Genomic DNA, 12,135 nt, shown 5'->3' on the forward strand with positions numbered 1-12,135 from the left:
CAGACAAGATAGAATTGCGACTTGGATCAGAACCAATACCAGAGAGAGAGGAAATCAGAGTACTGGGCCTTTTAATTCACCACCGTAAGCTAGCGACGACCACGCTCGACAAGCTAAAAAAGGTGGGAGACCAGGTGGGCCGATTGGTCCGCAGAGTCTCAAACAAGAAAGGGGGACTTAGAAGCAAAGATGGTCTACGACTGGCCAATGCCTTTGTAACAAGCAGAATCCTGTACTCGACTCCCAATCTCCACCTCAAGAAACATGACGAGAGCACCATCGAGGTGATCACGCGAAAAATAGCGAAGACCCTCGACCTCCCTATAACTACGTCGAACCTGAGACTCCAAGGTCTGGGTATGACGAACGCGTTCGAGGAGCTGAGAGAAGCCTACCACGAGCCAATGCACGCGACTATCGCAGACACCGTTGGGGCGTCGCCTATTAACCCGTCTACACATACAACACATGACTGTAACTGAGGAAAGAGTAAGGCTTCCCCGGGAGTGGCGATACGCCCTGCACGTAAAACCACTCCCCACTAATATGTCGAAGGACGACCACGAGGGTAGGTGCATGGCCAGGGCAGAGGCCTTAGCTCATCACTACGAAGGGAAACCCGGAGTGTACTATGTGGACGCGTCCGGCCCGCACCAAGGCGGGTGGTACACGGCGGCAGTGATCCACGAGTACAAAACGGTAAACGGACTCACATTTAAAGCCCGAAGCGTAACACAGGCAGAGGAGGTCGCCATCGCGTTAGCAGCAACACACTATGATTCCAAAACTATCATAACGGACTCGCGAGGGGGGTGTAGGAACTTTCAACAGGGCTGGGTCCCGTACCTAGCCTACCGGCTACTAAACAACAGCTCGGACCTGGCCTACCGACTACTGCAAAACAGCTCGTACGTGGAAAGTCCATCCCGCCGCTTCATAGTCTGGGCTCCGGCCCATTCTGGGCTAGAAGGAAACAAGGCAGCAGATGCCGCCGCATGCGCGCTTTCTAACCGGGCAACCTCGTCTCCTTCCTCCTCAGAAGAATTCACACCAGCCTACACTTTCAGAGAAATTACGCAGCTGTACCAAAACAGACACAATATTTACCCCCCCCCCCCCCCCCCCCCGTGTAAAGGGTTAACAAGAGCGGAGGAACGCGTGTTTCTTCGCCTCCTTACGAATAGCATGATGTGCCCGGCGTCACTTAAACACTTTGACAGTGCCTTCTCCGGGGAGTGCCCGCACTGCGGGGAAATGTCCTCGGACCTTTTCCACATGGTGTGGGCGTGCCCCTCCAACCCTGCCTTTGCACCTAACCAAAGCACCACCCGGGAGGACTGGGAGGCGACCCTACTCGCCTGCTCCGACCTGAAAGCCGAAAAGGCCTTGGTCAAACGGACAAAGGCAGCAGCGGAAGCCACTGGGGTCCCGTACTAGGGACTCCACCTAGTGTTTGTGAGGGGAAGGGCACTAAGCCTGACCCCAGAGCAACCTTCATGTAACTCTATATTTTAATAAACGTTTTCACCACCACCATCCACGTTCTTGAACCGTCACTCTAGAGCTTCGGCTCGTTTGGCCCTTCTTTCGACATTAAATTCTGGATGCATGTTTCTAGGGAAGGGGGGGGGGGACTTAAAAGGCATTCCTGCTTTCCCTGCTATTTGTGTTACTCTGTCTTGCGGGTCACTTCCCCGCCCGCGCCACATACTTGCGTCGTCTTCTCTTCTCCCTCGTGCTAGGAGTTGTAGACACCATGTGGCGCTAGCTCCTTACGTTCACCCATCTCAAAGGAGCATGGTGGCTCCTGCCAACTCGGTAATGTCTAGTGGTCTCACGACCGCACACAGGCGGCGGTTCATTGAGCGCCGGACCACGTCATCTGCCAACTACCACCTACGGGAGGCTTGCTCATTCAATATGTGCTTAAGACGAAAAAGCGGATGCCTGATTTTCCAGAGAAAGAGTTTCAACATTGTCACAATAAAAGCTCTTTCGACATTGCCTTTTAGGTTTTTTCCTGCGGGCGGCAACGTATCACGATGGATGAGGGACAAAGATGCCGTTTAAGAAGTGTTAAGTATCAAAACTAGTTACTATGTTGGGCCTCGCGCTCTTTTCGGCAGCAGCAGTGATATAATAAGTGGGTTCTTGCGCAATGATGTAGAGGTTTTCGCATGCCTGGCGCCTCCTAGTGGCCATCGAATTACACACTTAGGACGACTGCAGCTTTCGTGGATGAATAAGCATCGATACTCACGGCATGCTGTTGCGTTACAAGTGCCAGAATAGGGCAAAAAATTGGTAGCGGTTTAAGCATAGTTGAGTCGAGTTAGACCATCACTATCTCAGTTCGACAAGGTTTTTGCGTGCTCAGAGATTCATTTTGGGTTTTAAACGACGAGAACTTTTCAACGATATATGGTTTCAATTTGTAGCGTATGTTCGACTTTAATCACAGATAAGTAATTAACGGCAACACCTAGGAACTGCAATTAGTGGAGCAGAAACGTATTCGTATCAGCTATTCAAATATATGGCTCGATGTAGCAGTATAAATTTACATTTTTATCTTTGAATAACCGATTACAGGAAATTAGTATCTATAATAATGCAGCGCAGTCATACTAGATATAAAGTAACTAACAATCTACGATATAATCTAGCGCAAAGTAAAATTTTTAATTGTAAAATAACTAATTGCTACAATTGTTTACGATGGTTGGTTGGTTTGGTTAGTGGGGTTTAATGTCCCAAAGCGACTCAGGATATGAGAGACGCCGTAGTGGAGGACTTCGGAAACTTCGACCACCTGGGGTTCTTTAACGTGCACTAATATCGCACAGCACACGGGCACCTTGCTTTTCTCCTCCATCGAAAAGTGGCCGCCGAAGCCGAGATTCGATCCCGCGTCCTTGGGAACAGTAGTGCCACACCGGCGGGGTGTTATAAGGTAAGTGAAGTTATACTTGACGTAAGCTACGTAAACTCTACATATTTGCTAGGTGGGTTTTTCTCAGTTTTATCTTGATGGTTACATTGAAGGTCAAAGAGGCGAAGCCTCATGGTGATCGCCTTTTGAATGAAGAAGAGCGAATGCACTTAACGTTCTGCACTCTGTTCCCCGAGGCCATCAAATAAAGAGCAGAACTGATGCGGGCGGACAATTACAGTAGGCCGTTTGAGGCGCAAGCTTTTAAAAGATCATGAGTACCCGTCCGTCGGTGCGTGCGCGCGTCCGCGAGAAGTGTCAGACTTTTCCGCGATGTTCCGCGGAAAACAGCGAGATTCCGTTTACTTTTTTTCTGTTTCTGTTTACCTTCAAAGCCATCAGAGAAGGGCTTTAGTTAGTGGCACATAGGGAGCGATAATGATACTGGTAGTGATAGTGACAGTAATGTTGACAATGATAGTTCCTGATAATTAAGTCGTACTTGATAGTGGTAGAGACGTCAGCACTGAGGACCTACGGGGATGTAATCACCTGATGAAGTCGTCGGCCATGACCGGATGTGACGCATCATGACGTAACATCTCGTCGTGCCTAATAAACGAAAGTGACGTCATCATGACGTCTCGTCCGGTCATGACCGACGACTTCATCAGGCGATTCACGCATATACAAAACTGATCCCGCCAGGTGTCCGATTCAGGCGTCCCTGCTGCGCCTTTCATTTGGCTCTTCCTGAGACCTTGTTATCCAGCCCCGCTCTATCGATTCAGCTCGCACTGACGGACAGGGGCCAGAAGCTACTGAAAACATATGGGTTCCGAAACTAGAGGAGGAGGAGGAATCAACATTTATTAAGCCCGAAATAATTCGGTGGTGCATGCTTGCACCAGACGGGGTGGTTCCCTAGTTGCGGGACCCATATGTTTCCAGCAGCTCCTGGCCCCTGTCTGTCAGTGCGAGCTGGATCGATAGGGCGGGGCTGGACAACAAGGTCTCCCATCGCTCAAGGGGTTGGGGATTGGGGGTGTTGGCGGGAAGGGGAGGAGGGGGGGTTTTGAGTTGTTTGCATTCTGCCAAAACGTGCGGCAGGGTGCCCTTTTCTTTTTTACAAAAAGGACAGAGCATGTCGTGTTCCGCAGGGTACATGCGGCTCATCAATACGGGATGCGCAAGCGATCCCGCCTGCGCTCGGCGCAGGATCGTCTGTTGTTGCCTAGTGAGCTTGGGGTGCGGTTCTGGCAGTCTGCACCTTTCCTCTCGGTACATACTTGTAATTTCCCGAAAGCTGGTAACCGGATGCGGTAGCTCTTCCGGCTCGTTCTCGCCCCGGATTGACATTTCTCGGGCATGGTAGTCTGCGATGATGTTGCCTGCTACCTGCGAGTGAGCCGGGACCCACACGAGCTCTATAGCTCTTCCCGGAGGCTTGCACTTGGATAGAATGGCTCGGGCCGCGGAGGATATTACCCCTCTGCGGAAGCTTCTGTAGGCTGTCTTTGAGTCAGTAACCACGGTGTCCACGCTCGGCTGTGCGAGTGCGAGGGCCATGGCCGCTTCTTCTGCAACTGCGGCGTCTGTTGTCTTTATGGACGCGCTGACGATCAGCCTGTCTTTTGACGTAACCACCACTGCTGCACGGTCACTGTGTTTTCGGAGCGAGGCGTCCGCGTAGAGGACCCTGGGGTTCTCTTCCAGCTTTCGGGCTATGGCTTTGGCCCGCGCGGTGCGCCTCTCGTCGTCCTTGCCCGGCGTCATGTTCCGGGGAAGGGGTTTGGTCTGAATGGCCGTCTTCCAGTCTTCCGGAAGGGCTTCCTTGAGGGGTACTGGCTCAATCTGCCATCCTATCTTGCGTAAGACGGCTCGTCCGTGTTTCGTATGACTGAGCCGGATTCTCTGATTAGAGAGGTGGGCTTCAATGAGCTCCTCCACCGTGTTGTGGGCGCCCATGTCCAGCAGTCTTTGTGTGGACGAGTATATGGGAATGCCCAGTGCTTGCTTCGTTGCCTTACGAAGCATCGTGTTTAGGGTGTCCCTATTCGCCTTCGTCAGCTGGAGATAGGGGGCGGAGTAGGTAACCCGTGACACGACGAATGCGCGTATCAGGCGCATGACATCGTCCTCTTTGAGGCCTCGGTTTCTATTAGATACCCTTCTGATCATACTGAGTATCTGTTCGGTTGTAGTTTTGATCTTTGTGACGGCGGCGTGTGCCTTCCCGTCGGCCTGAAGTAGTAGGCCGAGGATCCTAATCTGCTGTGTTGGCTTGATAGCCGTTCCGTCGATGGTGACGATCACGTTCGGTGGCAGCTCTTTCTTGGATTTTCCCGGTTGGATAATAAGCAACTCTGATTTCTGGGGAGCGCAGCTCAGTCCGCATGACTTTGCGTACTCGTGCACGGTTGTTGCCGCCTTCTGCAAGGCTTCCTCCATCCAGGCATCAGAACCGGCTCGAGCTGTCCACACCGTAATATCGTCGGCGTAGAACGCATGGTCCACGCCTTCGATTTGCTTGAGTAGACCGGGCAGGGGCAGGAGGGCCAGATTGAAGAGCAGGGGCGACAAGACCGATCCCTGTGGGGTGCCCCTATCACCCAGCTCGACAGGGTCTGACTTCTCCTCCCCTATTCTGATGGTCGCTGTTCGGTTTGACAGAAATTCTTTGATGTAGTCGAATGTCTTTCGGCCACACCTGGTCATATTCAGATTCCGCAACACGCTCGCGTGGGACACGTTATCAAACGCTCCCTTCAGGTCGAGGGCGAGTATCCCGCGCGGCGTGTGCCTCGTTGCCGGCTTGACGACCAGTTCGTGAAGTTGGATCATCACGTCTTGGGTGCTGAGATGTTGCCTGAAGCCGTACATCGTCTCCGGCATCTGATCTGTTTCTTCGAGGTGCTTCTGCAGCCGGCGAAGGACCATACGCTCCATCACCTTCCCCGCGCAGGACGTGAGTGAGATGGGCCGCATGTTGTCTATCGTGAGGGCTTTGCCGGGCTTTGGAATGAAGCAGACCTCGGCGTCCTTCCATTCCTTCGGCAACCGCGAGCTCTCCCAGGCTTCGTTGATGTGCCCTAGGAGGCCGCGGGCCGCTTTACTGCTCATGTTACTGAGTAGTTTGTATGTTATGGCATCCCTGCCGGGTGCACTTTTCTTGTTACTTTGATCTATCGCTGTCCACAATTCCGTCATGGAAAACGGCCGGTCCAGGTCTTCGTTGTCGGGTCCTTCGTATCTCTCTGGCTCCGGGTACTGTCCCTTCTCTGTCTTTAGGTACTTCGCCTTCAGGTCTTCCAGGAGCCTGCGGCCGTCTCCCTTGTACATGTTCAATACTTTGGTAAGGTTGCGATTGGTCGCAGTTTTGCTACTCAGCGGGTCGATCAGATGCCTCAAGAGGCACCACGTCTTCCACGTCGAGAGCTTGCCCTGCAAGCCGTCGCAGGTCTTCAGCCAATTCTCCCTGCATAGTTTGGCCGCGTGCTCGACGATCTGCTTGTTCAAGGCTGCTATGCGCTTGGCCAGTTTTCTGTTGTGCCGCTGACGTTTCCATCGCCGCGTTAGCGAGTGCCGGGCCGCCCACATGTGCGTCAGTCTGGCGTCCACGTACGGTGTCTGCGAAGTCGTTGCGATTTCTTGGGTAAATTTTTGGAGGGTCTTCTTCTGGTCCCTCGACCATTCGGTGTAGGTCTGTTGTGTTTCAGCTCGTCCCGATTCTTCCTCAGACGCCTCTTCTTGTTCCTGGGTGAACTTTCTCATCTTGTCCCAATCCGTGATCCGCGCTGTCCCCAACACAGCCCGATATCGGGAACCTCGGATCGTGATGCCGATCACGCTGTGGTCAGAACCCAGGTCCACTTCTTCGCTTCTCCAGGAGACGTCTAGCGTTCCCGATAACCACGAAAGGTCTGGCGTAGTGTCCCTCGCGGCACTGTTGCCTCTTCTGGTAGTTACGTCAGGCTCGTTCAGGAGGGCAATCTCGTGATCCTCCATTGCTTTGGCCAATGCTTTTCCTCTTTTTGACTGGAACTTATAGCCCCATGTTGTGTGAGGGGCGTTAAAGTCGCCGAGGATCAGGAGCGGCCTGGTCCCCGCCAACCCTTTCGCCTGACTCACGATGCGGTCAAATTCGTACTGCCGTTGTGACGGCCGACAGTACGCGCTCATTACAAATAAATTGCCCGCGCTGCCAATTTCTCTTGCATGAATTTCGACCAGCGTGTGCTCGCACCCGCCCTGCGCCGTAACATGTTGAGTTGCCGCCACGTTGCTGCGAACGAGCACCGCCGTTCCGTTCTCCGTGGGGTCCGTGTAAGTGACGTACCCCGGAAGTCTTGGTTTCCCGTTCGTCTCCTGTAGAGCAATTACATCAGGCTTGTTGTCTTGCCCGTCAATGTATAACATTAGTTCCGCTTCTTTGTTGCGAATCCCACGGCAGTTCCATTGGTAAATCACGGTGGTTTCCCCCCCGGTCTTCTTGTGCTTCTTACTTGGCTTCTGCATCATCCTTTCCGGCTGTCTCGAGTCGATTGCGCCTTTTCGCGATCGCGTTTTTTATTTTTTCGGCCCGCTCCTTTTTCAGGGACGCGAAGTGGTTCCTCACCGATGTTGAGGCTACTTTTAGCGCTTGACGTTTGTGCTTCGCCGATGGCGTCTGAGGCTGACTCTCGACAGCTTTAAGTCGGTCGTCTATTTTGCTGAGCCTTTCGTTAATTTGGGAAATTGCGGCCAAAATGGCCATAAGCTCTCCTTCTCGCGGGATCTGTGTCGTTACCGTGGTCGCGGTCTCTGCGTTCGCAGTTTCCTCTCCGCTCGCGGGGCTCTCTTCGGCGTCCATCGCCTCTAGGTTCTTTGCTGCACGTTGCATGGCCTCAGCCTCTCCAGCTGTCCGCCCTTGGCGGGGCGAGGGGGGGGCCCTCCGCGGCACCTTGCGCAAGCCTGCGGCGTTGCTTGTCGCCGTGTTGTCTTGGGGTCCTGAATTTGCCAAGCTGCCGTTACTCGCTAGCGTTTCGATCTTATTCATAAGCGCCTGTATTTGGGCGTTCTGTTCCTGGATCTGAGCGTTTTGGCGCTCTATGATCCTCTTAAGCTCTATCACTTCGCTACTGTCCTTTTGCGGATTCGCTTGTGAGTTAAGGGGTTGGGAGGGGGTGAGGGGTGGGAATTCGGTGTCGCTGGTTAGAGCGACGGGAGACCTGTTGGTCCGGCCCACCTTTTTCTCGGCGATCCCTCGGTGTCCGGTTGACTCTGGCGACTGTTGTTGACAGCCACTGTTGTTGCTGTTGCGGCCCGGCGTGTGTGACCGGCCCCGTTGTTTGGAGGCGCTGCGGTGGGGTCCGCCTGCAGGACCTCTCTTGTCGTGGTTCCTTCTCTCGATGTCTTCTTCCTCTGCTCGGCGCCGTTCCCAGCGCCGCCGGCGGACGACGTAGGGTGTCTTGAAGCGGGCTTTGCAGGCCTTGTCCGCTGTCAGGTGTTTGCCTCCGCACAGGCCACAGTTCGGGACACATTCGTGATCTTCGGCGGGGTTGGAGATTCCGCACCCTCGACAGATCGTGTTCGAAGGATCCGGGCACACGTCCATTCTGTGGCCCACTCTTCCGCACGCATAGCATACGTCGATTTGTTTTCTATGTAACGTGCACTCCATGAGCAGGTTGCCGTATCTCACGTATTTGGGTACTTTATGCCCTTCGAAAGCAATGACGACTGATCGGGTCTTACCGATCCGGTTTGCCTGTAGCGCCGTTGGGTTATGCTTGTGCACAACATTGTCCTGAATATCCTGGGCCGTATCCTCGAGCGGGATGCCCCTTATGACGCCCTTCACCGTGCCGTGGGGGGCCGTTTCGTAGGTACTTACTTCGTGTGCCGTGCCGCGTATGTCGATCCTTCCGACTGCAGTGTATAGGTCGGCGTTCTCTCTCTTGGAGGTGCTCACCACAACGATATTCTGCTGGAGGTTGGGGCACACGACATCTTCACTTGCTTCATTGCCGGGGATCTGTGCCGCCGCCACAATTGCACGACTTAGTTCAACGCGGGTCACGTCGCTCACGTGGAGCCCGCCTCGTGGTCGTAATACGATCTTTATGTCGCCGCGCGGCAAGTCTGGCATGCGCGCGCCCTTCGACAATTTGCCCTTGTTTATACGTTTCGCCCTTGAGTGACGTGTATCGCTGCCAGTGGCAGCCATGGCCTTGGCGCCATCTTGGTTCGTTTGAAGTACGGCATTTAGGCCTAACTTGCCCATGCCTTTGTGCCTGACCCTCTCGCCGGCAGTTTTCCAGCCTTGCGATCTTGTGCACTGGTCCGGCGGAATTTCGACGCCGTCCACCTCTACTCGCATAGCTGTAGTTATCTTAGGTCAATGCTCACTTGCGTAATCACCGATGAATCGATGTTCCGCTGGCGGCCTCACCGAGGCTCGGGCTGTGCCTACCGCTCCTCCGGCCAAGGCCGGAGTCGACGTTAGGCCCAGCTGCGGGCGCTCCTCTCGGCACACAAAAGTCCTTTAAATTTGGCAAAAGCGGTCCCCTACCTCGGAATTCGAGTTCCCGGTGGTCCACACAACTTCATGCATCCGGTCGACGCACTTTCATTAAGGTGCGACTCAAAAAATCTGGCAGTTCAATGAAAAAAACACGGAGCCCAGGTGAAACGCGTCCGCTCGCTCCGCAGGAACGCGAGGCGCCTCCTTCCGAAACTAGAGAACCACCCCGTCTGGTGCCTGCATGCACCACCGACTTATTTTGGACCTAATAAATGTTGATTCCTCCTCCTCCTCGAACGCTACACCATACACCCTACAGAAGCAGACGCAGTAAAGCAGGAATCAGCGGTGTTTTAAATTGGTTTACAGGAGAAAAAAAGGCGCAGTATCTGTCACAATTATCCACGGACACCTGAACCGAGCCGTAAAGAAAAGGAGGAAGGTGGGAGTGAAATAAGAAAGAGAGAAAGAGGTGCCGTACGGGAGGACTACGGACTTCCGCGCTATGAATTAATGACTAAATTAATGAACGAATGAATGAATGAACTTTTATTACCGTAATTAGATGATGGCAATAAGGGGAAAGTGTCCGTGAGGTAATAGTTCAGCTCTAGGACATAAGGATACAAGCCGCAGTCAAGTTCAGAGAAATCTCCTAGGAAGGGTGAGAAGCCTCGCCTCACAGTGCTCATATAAGGCCATTTCATCTACCCTAGGCAGCAATGTCTTCCTTAATGCTGTGAAGGCCGAAAGAAAGGAGTTGATTGAAGGCGATATCTTTTGCGGGTGTGCCATGTTTGGTAATTAAGGCCTCCCTGCTCCGATCAAAGAAGGGACAGTGCTATATTTGATGAAATAGGTTTGGCTTGCAATTAAGGTAGGAATACGAGCATTTCAGTAAGCTGCGGTTTTGAGAAATCGGCAGTAGCGATCGTGGGCGATGCGGTGGTGGTCATATTTGTGAAGAATGTGAGGAGTGTAGACCGCATTAGCACAAAGGGTATTGATGAAAACTTCTTCAGACCGAGCTTGGTGTCCGCGAGAAAACCTTGAGGTGTGGAGTCATGAACCCGACGGCGACTTGCGTTCTTGAAAGACTTTCGCCTCATCGCGCTTTAGTGGTCCAAAGTGGAACCTAGAATTAATGTGCCTCGTTTTTGCGCTGTTCATTTATATCGCCAATTCCGGAACTTTCTCTACTCGTTATACACATTATACATATGTGCCACGGGAGGAGCTGTCTATGGACTCCAACATACTAACTGCTTTCTCATTGTTTAAAAATGCGTTGTAACCGCTTCTACATACCGAGATGCACGCTTTGTACCTCCAATTTTGTTGCCACTTCGAAATGGTAAAGCTTCAAGGATGGTTCCGAGCCTTTCAGTAATAGTTCAGATATTTGTGCCGAAAGTAGAAAGAGAGAAAAAAAAAACGCCGGTAGTGGAGAGCTATGGACCAACCCGCTATAAAGGCTTTCGCCTGATCGCATTTTAGTGATACAAAGTGGAATGGTTTTCAAGCTTCCTTAGAGATGAAGAAGCGGATGCCAATAAAGGAAATAAGTGCGTTACGAGCGACGTCTGTATTACATGACGTAATGCACATTTGCGTGATCCCAGTTGTATTAATTGCCGTCGCCAGAGCAGCGGTGCGCTGCAGACATTACTGCCGACTCCATTTTGGATTCTGTGCAGCTGTTGACGGCCAGCGCCAAGCTGATAAATGCTCTCTCGAGGCTGAAACAAATGTTTCATAACTAGAAAATAAGGAGGGGAGGAGGAAACAACTTTATTCAACGCATTACTAAGCGTCAAGAATGTCCTGGGCCAGGGTCAGAAAGGCCAACTGGTCTTTCAGCTGGTTAGATGCTAACCAAGCCCGCCACGTTGGGGGAGGAGGGTGTGGAAAGCGGAGTGATTGAATTGCGACAAGGAATTAAAGCATGTAATGTTCTAAGGTTGCATCGTGTTCGGAACAATTTGCGCATGCGGGGGAATGTCTGATTCGGTATGGAAATGATCTGGCAGGAGTAAGCAGTGTATTTAGTTGTATGCGTCTAAGAATGCGTATTTGCGTGGTAGTGAGAGATTTATCAGGAAGAGGAAGTGCACGAAGAGTTTCTCTAAAGTTGTCATAGTATTAAAGACTTCGCACAAGCAGCACCCCCTAACTCTTCAGGATATGTTATATACACTGATTCAATACAGGCTATACGCGCCATTCATACAGGTCGCATTAGAAAATAATGTATCAAGGGCTCCTTCAACACTGCGCTTGTCTTTTTTTTACATGCTCCCAGCTCCGGCAAGAATCCCTTCTCTATTTCCGCGTTCGTATCCACGCTTTCGACTCAAAATCTATTGCATGCACAGCCGTATGTATTTCCTAGATTAACCTCTTGAACCCTTGTTCCCGTATTAATCTTATATAAGATGGGCAGCATCGAACATTATGAAGACCACTGAATTAATGCTTTGTCTTAATCAATATCTTGTTATATATACGATTACATTTCCTCATGGCAGACAACTTCATTTTGAATAGGCTGTATAGAAGTGAAGGGATGCCTCGAAGCGTCTTCTAACCGAGATCCCTCGGAACAGTGGATAAAAAAATTATTTGTATGCCCCGCCGGGGTGGTGCAGTGGTAAGACGCCCGACTACTGTGCCGGAGTTCCCGGGTTCGAACCCGACC

Source organism: Amblyomma maculatum, chromosome 4 (assembly GCF_055883805.1).
Source record: "Amblyomma maculatum isolate TAMU_Amacu chromosome 4, ASM5588380v1, whole genome shotgun sequence".
NCBI classification, from domain to species: domain Eukaryota; kingdom Metazoa; phylum Arthropoda; class Arachnida; order Ixodida; family Ixodidae; genus Amblyomma; species Amblyomma maculatum.